This window comes from Rhineura floridana, chromosome 2 (genome assembly GCF_030035675.1).
Source record: "Rhineura floridana isolate rRhiFlo1 chromosome 2, rRhiFlo1.hap2, whole genome shotgun sequence".
Classification (NCBI taxonomy): Eukaryota; Metazoa; Chordata; class Lepidosauria; order Squamata; family Rhineuridae; genus Rhineura; species Rhineura floridana.
This window is the reverse complement of record NC_084481.1, coordinates 107,667,474-107,679,978: the sequence shown is the minus strand read 5'-3', so window position 1 is coordinate 107,679,978 and position 12,505 is coordinate 107,667,474. Positions and strand designations below refer to the sequence as shown.

Sequence of the window (12,505 nt, the reverse complement as noted above, 5' to 3'; positions counted from 1 at the left end):
CCTGAAACAGAGCTTCTGTGTACTGGCAATGAGGGAACTTGAGGGAAGGAGACAAAAATGGGGGTAGGGAAGCTTTGGAAGACTCACACTGCATTTTAAAAATGTCTACTCAGAACTAGGCCCCATTGAGTTCAATGGGGTTTATTCCCAGATAAGTGAAGTTAGGAGTGCTTAAAAATGTGAGAGAGCGCTGTCAGGGAAGCTAGAGCTAGGAATGAACTGTCTAAATTATTAATTCTAAAAAATTAAGTTTGTTTTTCAAACTTAAATGGAGTTCAAGCCTCTTGTGGTCTCAGGCAAGTGAAATCCTGAGAGAAGGCAAAAGGAGGAACACAAGGCAGGGAGATTCTGAGGGCTCACACTGTAATTCAAAAAATGTCTACTCAGAAATAAGTCCCACTTAGTTCAATGGAGCTTACTCACAGGTAAGTGAAGTTAGGATTGCCTAAAAAAAAGACATCCCTGTCAGGGAAGCTACAGTTAGACATGGTCCATCTAAATTGTTAGTTGCTTTAAAAAGCTGCATTACATGACTTTATGGTAACACAAACCCACCTTGTAGGGTTGTAATATTCTAGATCAGGATAGGTACACTTCAGAGTTTGAGTACTAACATTTAGTATTAGTATTAGTATTAACAACAACAACCCAAGATCCACCAACCAGAGCAAGCCACAAAATATATACACTTAGAATTACATAATTCTTAGCCCTGGGATTGTTTTGAGTTCCAGAACTGAATTAAGCTCGCAGTCCTTTCACACAAAAATCCACTCCTGATTACCAACCTCCAGCTTTCTTCTTTTCATCAGCATGGGCGGGGAGGTCATTTGCTTGTTTTTATTGTGAAATGATTAGGAGTCAGAAATTCTCGCTTATCTTCTGCAAGTCACCCTTGCCAAACCATTTCAATCTACTTTCTGCCCACCCTGCATCTAAACTGCTATCCAAAAGCTATGCATTATAATATAGATCATAAAAAGAGATACTGATGATCACTTTTTGATACTGAGCTGCAAACATTTCCACTGAAAAACCACAGCCCAGAGCTTTCCTTTTTCCCAAATTCCAGGAAAGGCTTTCCAGGGGACACAGTAGGTTACAGTGGGAGCAGCAGGCTAGAAAGCCCAATTGTATAAATAATCTTTGCCACATTTATATTTTGAGTGGAGTTCTGTGTATTAAAACATAACCTCAAGAAGGAATCAGGTATACCATGTTGGAAGAATCATTTCAGTTCAAATACTCTTGTAAGCAGCTTGTTTTTGTTGCAGTCCCCTCCTCAATATATTTTCATCTACAAACATTCAATATATTTAGGTCTGCACGTACACAGATTTATCTATGAGTAAGTCCCATTGAATTCTATAGGACTTACATTTCAGTAGACATGTATAGGATTGTGCCATGAATGCTTGCATCAAAGAAAACCATATATACTTTAAGAATAACAGTCAATGAGATTTGAAATATTTTAATAGCTATGATTATGATAGTTACAGAAGTTGGTATTTTCTTTTTAAAAGTTGGTGTTTTAATTTTAAAAGCTTAAGACACTGCAGGAAAAATGAAAAGAATAGAATTATGTTCCTCTTTCTGCCAAAACTCTATTGAATGTAAGCATTGATAGGAAACAGTTTAAGGAAGTATAACAGACCCAGCATTCCTTGCCTTGTTGCCAGTAAAAAAGAATGGCTTCAATGACACTTTTATTAAGTGTCATTGAAGCCATTCCTTTTCCTAGCAGCAAATGTGTATATAATGGAAACTGTACACTCGTTGAATGTTAAGTGTAAATAACTGTACAAGTGTACAGCTCAACTACTTGTATACCCAGGTACACAAACTGTACACTCGTTGAATGTAACATGTGAACAGGACATATGAGATTCGAAAAATGAAAAGATATTGGAGGAAAAAGGATTGGATCATTAATGACCACCAGGGGCCCACACTTAAAAACAAAACGTAAAAAAGGAGAGAATTCCATCCCTAGCACGCACACACACAAGCGCACCCTCCCAATTCTTCTCTTTGCACCCCTCCTTGCTGTTGACAGCTGAGCTCATGTTCTGTAACTAAATATCTAGTGAATGACAGGATGGAGGTATCTGCAATCTCACTTGACAGTGGTAATCAATAAGTAGTGAAATCCTCACCAGACAATTCCTTTTCCTTCTGGCTATAAAGGCAAATGAAACTTCAGTTGTAAAGGTGAAATGCTGATCAGATAGGCTCCACGTATGTGCAAGAAGCAATCTGAGCTCTGATGTAGGCATTCCGATTCAGATATTTGACTTTGCATTCCTGAATGCCCTCTCCCCACCCCCATCCCCCTCCACAGTAACAATGCTCTGGGCATAAAATATTTAATATACCCCAAAGTCCCTCATTGAACCTATAAGGCTCCAGAGACTGCTTGTGTTGTTCCTTACTCTATAACCATTTAGAAGCTCCAGCTACAAAGATGAAGTTCCCAGTCTGCTTGCCAAGAGATAGGGCCTCCTGCTCATAGTCAAATAGCAAAGAAATTGAGGGAGACTGCAAAATAGACCAGCAGCCTCCACGTGGATGATAATTAACCACTAACAGAGAGGCCACGCCAAAGGGAGTCACTTCCTCAGAATAGTTTGGATGGCACATGCTTTTTGTACAGAAACTAAATCAATTAGACCTTTTTTAAAAAAATCCCTTTTTCATTTGACCGAAGAAGATACTTTTATAAAAGAGAAAGTGGGGACTGCTTCATACAAGTCTCATTTCCTACATGGATATAACTTTTATGTAGGAAGCTGTGTGTTTACACAGACATAGGTGACATGTGTTTATTGCGCCACATGCAGTGGAAAGCTCTGGCTGCTAGGCTGCAACCCAGAGAGCCATTTGGTCTCACAGCTGCAAAAACGCTGGCAACCACACCACTTCTTGCTCCACTCTTCTTCTGGTAACTTCACGCACTTTTTCCTCCTGCCTGCTCTGGTGCAGCATGAGAGTCCTGCTTGCTCCAGGACGTGCAGCGAAAGGGAGGGTGACATGACTAAGCAGGCCCAGGACAAGGTGCAGTTACATCTTTTGCAGCTCTGGGGCTATTAAAGAGACAGTTCTCCAGTTTGTGACCTGGCAACCATGCAAAAAAATAAACCTAGCCTTTAGCCAAGGAGTAGCCAATGTGGTGTCCTCCAAACATTGTTGGACTACAACACCCATCATCCTTACAACACCATTAGTTGTGTTTGATGGGAGCTGCAGTTCAACAGCATCTGGAGGATACCATGTTGGCTATCCCTGCTTTAACCCATATTTGGCTGCTTTCTCTCCCCACCCACCTCACAGTTTCTGTGAGCTGGATTCATGAAGAGTCCCTGCACACTGAGTTAGATCTTTCATAGATGCTAATGTGTGCGCTAGCTGGGTGTTTGACACAATGCTGTACACTGCCTAGTAGTTCTGATTTTCCAATACATAAGAATTTAAATTGCAAATATGGCAATTAACAGCACTTCAACATAACAATGGAAAACACAAGAGATCTCCTAGTCACTGGCACAGATTGCTTTACAACATATTCAGTGTAATACAATTCTTCTGAAATATATTAATCTGAAATACATAGCACTTCACATGAAGTGGGCTTTGTACAATACAGCCAGATTTAATTGCATGTTATGTAATAATGACGCCAAGCACTTGCAGAGACCTTTCTTCTGTTCAGTGTACTTTACAAACATTAGCTAATTCATCCACGTGATGCCTGGGGAAGATATGTAAAAGGAAATCGCTTAGACTGCAGTGGATGCTCTCTAAGGGCTCACGTACAATCTAGGCAACAAAAGGATTTGCTGTGTTAGCAAGTCTGAAAGCACAATTTATACAAGGTTGCAGCGCAGCAGAGCAAGTGCACACAACCAGTCAGGAAAGCTGCTTTTTCAGTGACAGGAAGGATATAGGGCAGACATAAACCAATGACTGAATCACTGCCAAGTGCCTAATCTATACTGCAGGGGCTGGCACAAGACTTTCAGAGTGATAACAAAAGGATCTAACAAAGAAGTAGCATACTATAGAACGAGGAGGGGAAATGCAGAAGAACTGGTCCAGTCCAAAATTGAGAAGAGAATTTGCCATTCACAAATGGAATAGCAACTAATTTATTTACTCTTATTGTAAAACGTCATACGTTACACCTGTTTTTTTAAAAAAAATTAATTCCCCAAAAACTGGGAGCCAAAGACACATCAGTTCAGTACTGAGGAATGGCACCACTATTCATAGACCAGGATCCCTTGTCTAATAGGGAGAAGAGAGACCACTTTTAAATGGATCTGAAGTGACCCAAGCTGCTTGTTTTGATATTGTGAAAAAGGTGTCATGAACTAGATTCTTCCTGGCAGAGCAGCCTCTTTTTATCTGGAACTGAGATGGGTAGCTTAGTGGATGTCAGGGTATTTCTCCCTTTCTCCCATTTAGTATACAGCATTGCACAGCAGCTTAAAAATTTTGTCCTGGGCTCTCATGCTCTTGTAGCATCCAACAAACAATGAAGACCAGAAATAGGATAAACTCTTTTACAAATCTGTCAAAGAATTCATGGTAAAAATAAAAATAACAAAACATATTAAGTGCAGAACTGAGGCACAAACCTGAAGCATAAAATTAAGACAATTTAAGCAATAAAAAGTAGGCAACTGTAAAACTGAGCAATTCCTGCCTCTAACAACCTGCAAGGTGTTCTTAACTCATAAGGCAGTAAAAAGGAAATCAAGATCTTTACAAGACTGAGAGGACCCCTGGGATATGCATATGAGCAATTTTCCCCATTACGTTTAGTAACGTTTTGTACATGTCATGTAAGAGTACAATTGTATTCCAGGTGATAAATATTGCTGAAGAGTACTATCCTGTCCAAGAATATACTGTTGTTGATTTGTTTCCCCTCCATGCGCTTCCACCTCTTTCCATGATGGCCCTACCTTCCCCCAGCCCATTTTCTCACTTTCCAACAGTAGTATAGTGGCAAATTCAGAAGTGCAGGATCCCTTCATGCTAGTCATAGCCACGCCCCTCCTCCTTTTTTGCTGTGGGATTGAGAATGAGATCCTTGTTAATGCCTTCTCCCACAGTACACACCCCTAGGAGCTAATAAGCATGAAAGGGAAGAGTGTTAGCTACTGAGAAGACTCATCTCTTTTCACTCTGATTGGCTCCAATCAGCAGGAAAGGTCAAGGAAGCATGTTGGAAGATTCTTCTCAGTGGCTAAGACACTCCCCTTTGATGATGATTAGCTCATAGAATGCTGGAGACATTGGGACCCTGCTCCCAAAAACTGACTGACCATTAAAACGCTCCTTTAAACAATCAGCGTGTCTTATTCTGTAGCCCAGCTGTGACCTAAAGACCCATCATTAGAATGGTCTTGCACTTACTTTCTTTGGGGGTTGGATTAGACAATGGTTTTCCAGCTGGAATTCAATGAACAAGACAAACCATCTAGTTTGCTTTGGGTTGTGCAAAGATACCAAAATCACCCACAACATTCCATTAAAAAAATAGAATATAGCCCTCCCGCACTTCAAGAAACTTTATTAACTTGTTCAATAATAAAGGAAAATAAAGCTTTAATCTAATCTTTAAAAAATTAAATAAGTACCTGATTTGTGGCTGTGCCAAGTTAGATCAGTTTCACAGCAGGAGCTCCTCAAAGTCTGCTGGTTTCACTCTGAAAAAGAAAAATAAGTCCAAATTCATTAGATTACCAATTAGAAAGTACATCTATCAGGATGCTCTAGGATCCAGCAACAAATCTGGCAGCAAAAGTCCCCCACTGGCCAATGAAAAGATAATGAGGAAGAGGTCACTGCAACCAGATCAGCATTGGCCCTGTTTGTCCTGCACACAAGTGGCTATGAACATTTAGGTTTGAAAAAGAAATAGAAAGCAGACAAACAATAGCAAATGGTAATGGCCACGGTAGGTTCAAAGGCCAAAGCTACTAGCATTATGTAGTCCTGGAAAAAGGAATATGAAAACTGTTGGAAATGTTCCAGTGCAACTCAGCTTGAAGCCTGGGAGGGGACTGCATGCTACATGGGAAGCAGAGAGGTAGAAAGAAGTCCTCCTAAATTCCTAGACTGTTCTGTTCACTCTCACCTAAGCTCACCTTTCCTTCTAGGTGTAAACTGATATCCTCAGAGGAAACAAATCTCCCTTCTTGCTCCTTCTCTGATCTCAATCTTCCTTTGTACTTCTTGCCAGCTGGGCCGGCGCCAAACGGCAGCTAGGTCGGGCACTGGCTGAGGGCCCCTGCTGCCCAGAGGGGCCCCTGGAAGACCCCTCAATGGGGGGGAGAGTAGCGCTCCCCTTCTAAGATCTGTGGCAGGGTACCTGCCATGGATTGCATGGACGGAGCTTCCAGGCCACCCTCCCATTCGCCCGCTCCATCTACTGCTCTCCTGTGTTCTGCTGCTGCACGTGCTGCACGCGCAGGGCTGCCATCAACCAAGATGGTGGCGGGGGCATTAGCCCCTTAGAGAAACCTTTGTCGCCATCTTGGTTGATCGCAGTGCGCGCAGCATCAGAACACAGGAGAGAGGTAGATGGAACAGGCAGGAGCCATGCACTTGGGGCAGGCTGGTGCCCAAGGGCCCAGTCATGCCTGGCGCTGGCCCTGCTTGCCAGCATGGCTCCCCGAGGATGAACACAGATGCAACAGACATCTCTTCTGCAGCATCTCCTATCTATTCAGTCAGATGTAGATCTTTTCTAACTAAATGTATTTCCTACAATAAACTTAGTTTGTTATTTTTCTTACACCAGACTCTCAGTGCAATTTCTACCAAGCTACTGCTTAGTGTTTACTGCACATGCTTAATTACACAATATACCATTATAATCCATAGATCCTAACAAAAACAGAGTGCCACAGTAATCGGCATAGTCTGGCCAGGTCCTGGGAGGAAGGGTTACTGGCAGCCTTTCCCATTCCCCTCACAGATTGTAGAGGCTACCTTTCCGAAATTTAGAGGTTGGTGACAATACTACCAGGGAGGTTCCTCTATTATGGGCTGTGCCCACTCTGACAAGAAAGAAAAAGGCAAAACAGGTAATTAAAGGATCTTTGTTAATGCATTACCACATCAACAAATGTTTTTGTATGTTTTCTTCATTGCTATTATCTCTCTTTCAGTCTCCAGCAGGGAAAGGGAGTAAAGAGTACAGTCATTCCAATCACCAGTTGTGTTCTTTGTTGTCCTCCCCTCAGCTCCAAGCATGTAAATAATCTCATTTTAAGACCTTGCTTCCTATAGGGCGTTTCACATGTTTTAGACTCATAGAAAAATAGAATCGTAGAGTTGGAAGGGTCCTATAAGGCCATCAAGTCCAACCCCTGCTCAATGCAGGAATCTAAGTTAAAGCACACCTGTGGAGAGCCCCTAGGTAATTGGTTCCATTGTCACACTGCTCTAACAGTTAGGGTTTTTTTCCTGATGTTCAGTCAAAATCTGGCTTCCTGCAACTTGAGCCCATTATTCTGTGTCTTGCACTCTAGGATAATCGAGAAGAGATCCTGACCCTCCTCTGTGTGGCAACCTTTCAAGTTGTTGAAGAATGCTATCATATCTCCCCTCAGTCTCCTCTTCTCAAGGCTAAACATGCCCAGTTCTTTCAGTCTCTCCTCATAGGGCTTTGTTTCCAGTCCCCTGATCATACTTGTTGCCCTCCTCTGAACCTGTTCCACTTTGTCTTCATCCTTCTTAAAGTGCTGTGTCCAGAACTGGACGCAGTACTCAAGTACATTGCTGAATAGAGGGGAACTAATACTTCATGCGATTGGGAAGCTATACTTCTGTTAATGCAGCTTAAAATAACATTTGCCTTTTTTGCAGCTACATTGCACTGTTGACTCATATTCAGTTTGTGATCAGCAAGTTCAGTTCTACCTTAGCCCCTGGTCCAAAAGCTTCAACGAAGAGTAGGGACAGGAATCTGTGGCCCTCCAGATATGGCTGGTCTCTAACTCCCATCATCCCTGGCCATTGGTCATGCTGGCTGAGGGTGATGGGAGGTAGGAGTCCAACATCATCTGCAGGGTCACAGGTTTCCCACCTCTGCAAGAATCACAAAATATCCATTTCACAATAGAACAGGTGTCATTGCTCAGACCCCACCCCAAACAATAAGCAAAGACATTGCAAAACAAACAAAAAAACAGGCAACCCCCAAACTAGGGGGGAAACTGGAAAGAGCTGGGGACTTTGGTAGGTGCCATAAAAGATGGAGGGCAACACATTTGACCTCAGCATTACATTATTCCAACTGGGAGGTTACCAGATCACACTTATTCCCACATTCCCCCCAAACTCTTCCTTGATCCCCCAGACATGACTATTACCTGATGGTGAAAAAGAGGTACTCTAGTTATGCTCAGAGGTTATACATCTGTCATTCAGCTGTGGCATCCTTCACAGCAGGTTCTGGTGCTAAGCCCTGGCTCAAATTAAACCCTTTACTTGACCTAGCTGAAAACACTGGTGCTAGATACATAATCTGTTATCTGCTGGGTTTTGGACTTCCAAAACTTGATCTCAGAACACACTTGCCCTTGGAGTAAGCACTACTTACTGAAATTATTTGAATTCTTTTTGAGTAGGCATGCATAGAATTATGCTCAAAAGTTGCTTCTCTAGCATCCATGCAATAATAATATGAGACCTTCAAGTGAAGTAAATATTGTATTATCAGTGTATTAGAATGTTTTTATTGTACAACTCTGAATATCTGCTTTGGCAAAAAGCAGAATAGAAATATTTTAAATAAAGTAATCAGAAACTGTTCTTAATTAGTCTGATGGAACTTTTTCTACTCTCACCTTAACACAGGCACAGATTGCAGACTGGGATAAATGTTATGCCCTCTCCCAAACACATCTATTTTCCCCCTTTCTAATTGCATTCAGTCTCAGAGAAAAGTTCATAGATCATATTGTGAACTTTCATTCTGATAAAGATATTTTATTTGTATTAGCTGTAGGTATTCACCACTTAACCATTTCTTTTCAATTTATACTTGGGTTATTTAAATAGTGGTGAAAAGGAATATTCTACTTATTCAGAGCATTCATTCATTGGCAATCACTTGTGGCCGAGTAAGACTGTCTTCCAAGATAAAGTCTTTAACAGTGGGTCCATAAGTGACTGTGGAGGCCAATTCTGGATCCACACAGCCTTCCACAGTGAGGACATAGGTTTCCAGATGGAAGATGGTCACTGTCATGCCCGCCCGACCCTCAGGGTCCCGGGATCATGCATCAGGCTCAAACCCCCACCCTTAGGGAAATGAGACTGGAACCAAAAAGCTATTACTTCACCCTTGCCAAGGCTGTGTACGCTCACAACAACCCTGCAAGGTAGAAGGTAGGCTGCCACCACCCCTGTATACTGGTCCACTCAGAGCCAGGGGATCTCTGAGCCCAGAAGGTATATAAAACCAAGGTCCTAAAAGGCAAGAGTCACAGTTACACTCCTTGCCAGGCACCTCTGGTTTAGCACTTAAAATCCAAGCTTTTAACTTCTTAACCCTCTTTGGTAGTGAGTGACTGAGGTTGGGTCAAAACACTGAATTTAGAACCACCCCTTCTCTCAAATGAACACACCAGGTTAAATAGAAGTAGCTTTATTAAAATATATAAGTGCACATATCGTATAGCAGCAAGTAATCCTTTAAGACCATTCACCCAACAGGGGTTTAGGTTCTTACAAGAGAATTCATACACACAACAAGAAAATAATAAACTAGCTCACCTAACTACTTACATACGAGGTAGTTGGTTGCGTGGCACCTCTCCTAAGAGAGATGGATGTTCAACATAAAGCAATGGAACCAGACATAGGTTGCCTTCCCATAAGCAACCCCAGGAACCATAAGGCAGAAAAGGTTTGGAACTCTGGTGCCAGTCAGCATAGGCAGAGAACAGAGAACAAAGACTATAGGTCCCTAGCCCTATACTTAAGGGAAAAGGATCCTAACGGCCCAAGATTAATTGACCAATCAGAAAGTGACTGATGTAACTTTCTTCTCGATGTTTCTCACATTTTCACGCCTTCAGGCCCCCCTCCCAACGGTGTTTTCCAACTGCATAGGCCAAGGATGACCTTGGGTGCCAGGCACTTGCTAATCAGCCAAGATAACCAGGTGCAGCTTGTTAAGGCTTCTTCTAACCATCTTCAGCTGGAAAAATGAAACTTAACTTTACAAATTAGCAAAGGCTTGTCTTTTCTAACTATAGCCATCTCCCAGAGTCCCTTACTGGAGCCAAAGTATGGTTATCAGATCTTTAATAACTCATGACCATTACAGGTTCATGACACGCCCCTTTTTGGGAAGATGATGTCAGAACTCTGGATAGTTCTGCGTCATCGCCACAGCAACCAGGGATAAGGGAACAAACAAACAAACAAAAAAAAATAAAAATAAAAAATAAAAATTCCACCAACATTACAACATATATTTAAAAAAAAAGAAAAAGAAAAAAGAACAAGTTAATACATTTTTAAGCAAGTGAGCTACTTCTTGACTTATGCCTTCTTAATATATACTAAATTACAAAGTAACAAAACAAAAAAAAAGAATTAAGGGACCCCTAAAACACCCAAGAAAAGAAGACTTTATTAAAAAATTAAAGAGATAGAATAAAAAATGGGGTGATCCAAAAGCTGGTCCGGATTCAAAAAAAAAGGTCATAAGCCATAAAATCTTATAAAAGTCTATAAAACATATTAAAAGCGTAAAAGAGTAAAACAAGGTCTAAAAACAGTCCAGAGGTCATCAGAGCCAGAAAATCAGTCCGTGGAATAGGCATGAATCAAATGTCAGTCAACTGGAACAGGTAACCGAGATAGGGCATCTTCAGCAACCTCCACAGCAGGAGTGCAAGTCAAAACCAGGTGTTTCCTAGAAAAATATTGCTTCATCATATTCACATGGTATACTTTAGGTTTCTTATGGGATTTAGGGTCAATTAGCAGATAGTTGGTGTCGCTCAACTGGGTCTTGACAATCAAAGGGCCTTCCCAGGCCACCGACAACTTATTGTCTACTTGGGCCTTTAGTACCAAAACTTCTGACCCCTCAACAAAGTGTCTTTCTTTAGCGTGAGCATCATAATGGGCTTTCTGCTGTTGTTGAGCCTCCCCCAAATTCTCATGAGCGACAGCCAAAACATCTCTTAAAATATTCTGTAACTTCTGGAGGTAAGTTACTACCGACACAGGCATAGCTTCCAACCTTCCTTCCCACTCATTCTTGAGTAATGACAAAGGCCCCACCAGATCCCTTCCAAAAACTAGCTGGTTGGGGCTATAGCCCAAGCTGGCAGAGGGAGTAGCCCTATAGGCGAACATCAGGAAAGGTAAAGCTACATCCCACTCTCTAGGATGTTCTAACACATACGCCCTTAACATTTTATTAATAGTGGCGTTCATTTTCTCACATAACCCATTCGAGGAATGGTGACCAGCAGTCGTAATGTGATGTTCCATGCCAGCAAGTTCCCAAAGTTTTTTAGTTAACTTGGCCACAAAACTCGGCCCTCGATCTGACAAAATAGTCTTGGGAAACCCCCAACGCGAAAATAACTCTAACAAGGTTTTAGCAATGACTGGGGCAGTGATGGAACTCAAAGGAATAGCTTCGGCAAATCTCGTGGCAAAGTCAATTACAGTCAAAATAAATCTTCTCCCAGTCTTAGTCGGATTGAAAGGGCCGATCACGTCCACAGCCACTTGAGCAAAAGGTTCTGCCACAATCCGGGATACTTGTAAGGGTGCCTTGGGGTGATCACGCGCATACCCAAGTTGTTGACAAATATCACAGGATTTTACATATTCTTTAACAGTCTTAGCCACTAAGGGCCAATAAAAATGCTGGGTAACAGAAAACAAAGTCCGTTTCACACCCAGGTGCCCCGCAGTCACAACATCATGGGCCAGCCGCAATACATCCAAGCGAAAAGGTTTTGGCACAACTAATTGTCTGACTGGTTGCCAGTCCGTAGAATTCCCCCCAGGAACATGTTCTCGATAAAGCAAGCCTTTGTCCCAATAAAATCTCACTTTCACAGTCTCTGATAAGGCAGGAGGGCTTCTCTCGGCTTCTTCTCTGCAGTTTTGCAAACTCTCATCCTTCAATAAAGCTGCCTTAAAGGCTTGAGAGCTGGCTGCCGGTAATTTACATTCCTCCGTCTCCCCCACACTGGGTGGAAAGGAGTTTTTTCCCTGTTGTTCGGGCAGGGTCCCAGCCCTCCCAACGGCAGCCCTTTCTTCCTCGCCACCCAGAGGCCATTTCTCCCCATAGTCTTCCATAGGTTGTGACAAAGTTTGAGACCTGGTAAGAGCGTTTATTTCCGCTTCACGTACAGTCTCTTGATGGCTTAGGAACAACAGATCAACTCCTATTAAAACATCCCATAAATGGTCATCCGAATGAACTATAACTCTATGGCGTCCAGTC

General features: G+C 42.1%; 1 protein-coding gene across 9 annotated transcripts in view; it reads right to left on the bottom strand.

The window, feature by feature from the left end:
- The window catches only part of TSPAN4 (tetraspanin 4), a 937,220-nt gene that overhangs the window by 589,137 nt on the left and 335,578 nt on the right, over positions 1–12,505 (bottom strand). For 8 of the 9 annotated variants that reach the window (XM_061610067.1, XM_061610064.1, XM_061610063.1 and 5 more), the window contains one exon: positions 5,649–5,717. The gene's annotated coding sequence lies outside the window, so the exon portion shown is untranslated. Of the gene's footprint in view, positions 1–5,648; positions 5,718–9,810; positions 9,914–12,505 lie in introns of those variants that run through there. The other variant, XM_061610066.1, reaches the window with a different exon arrangement.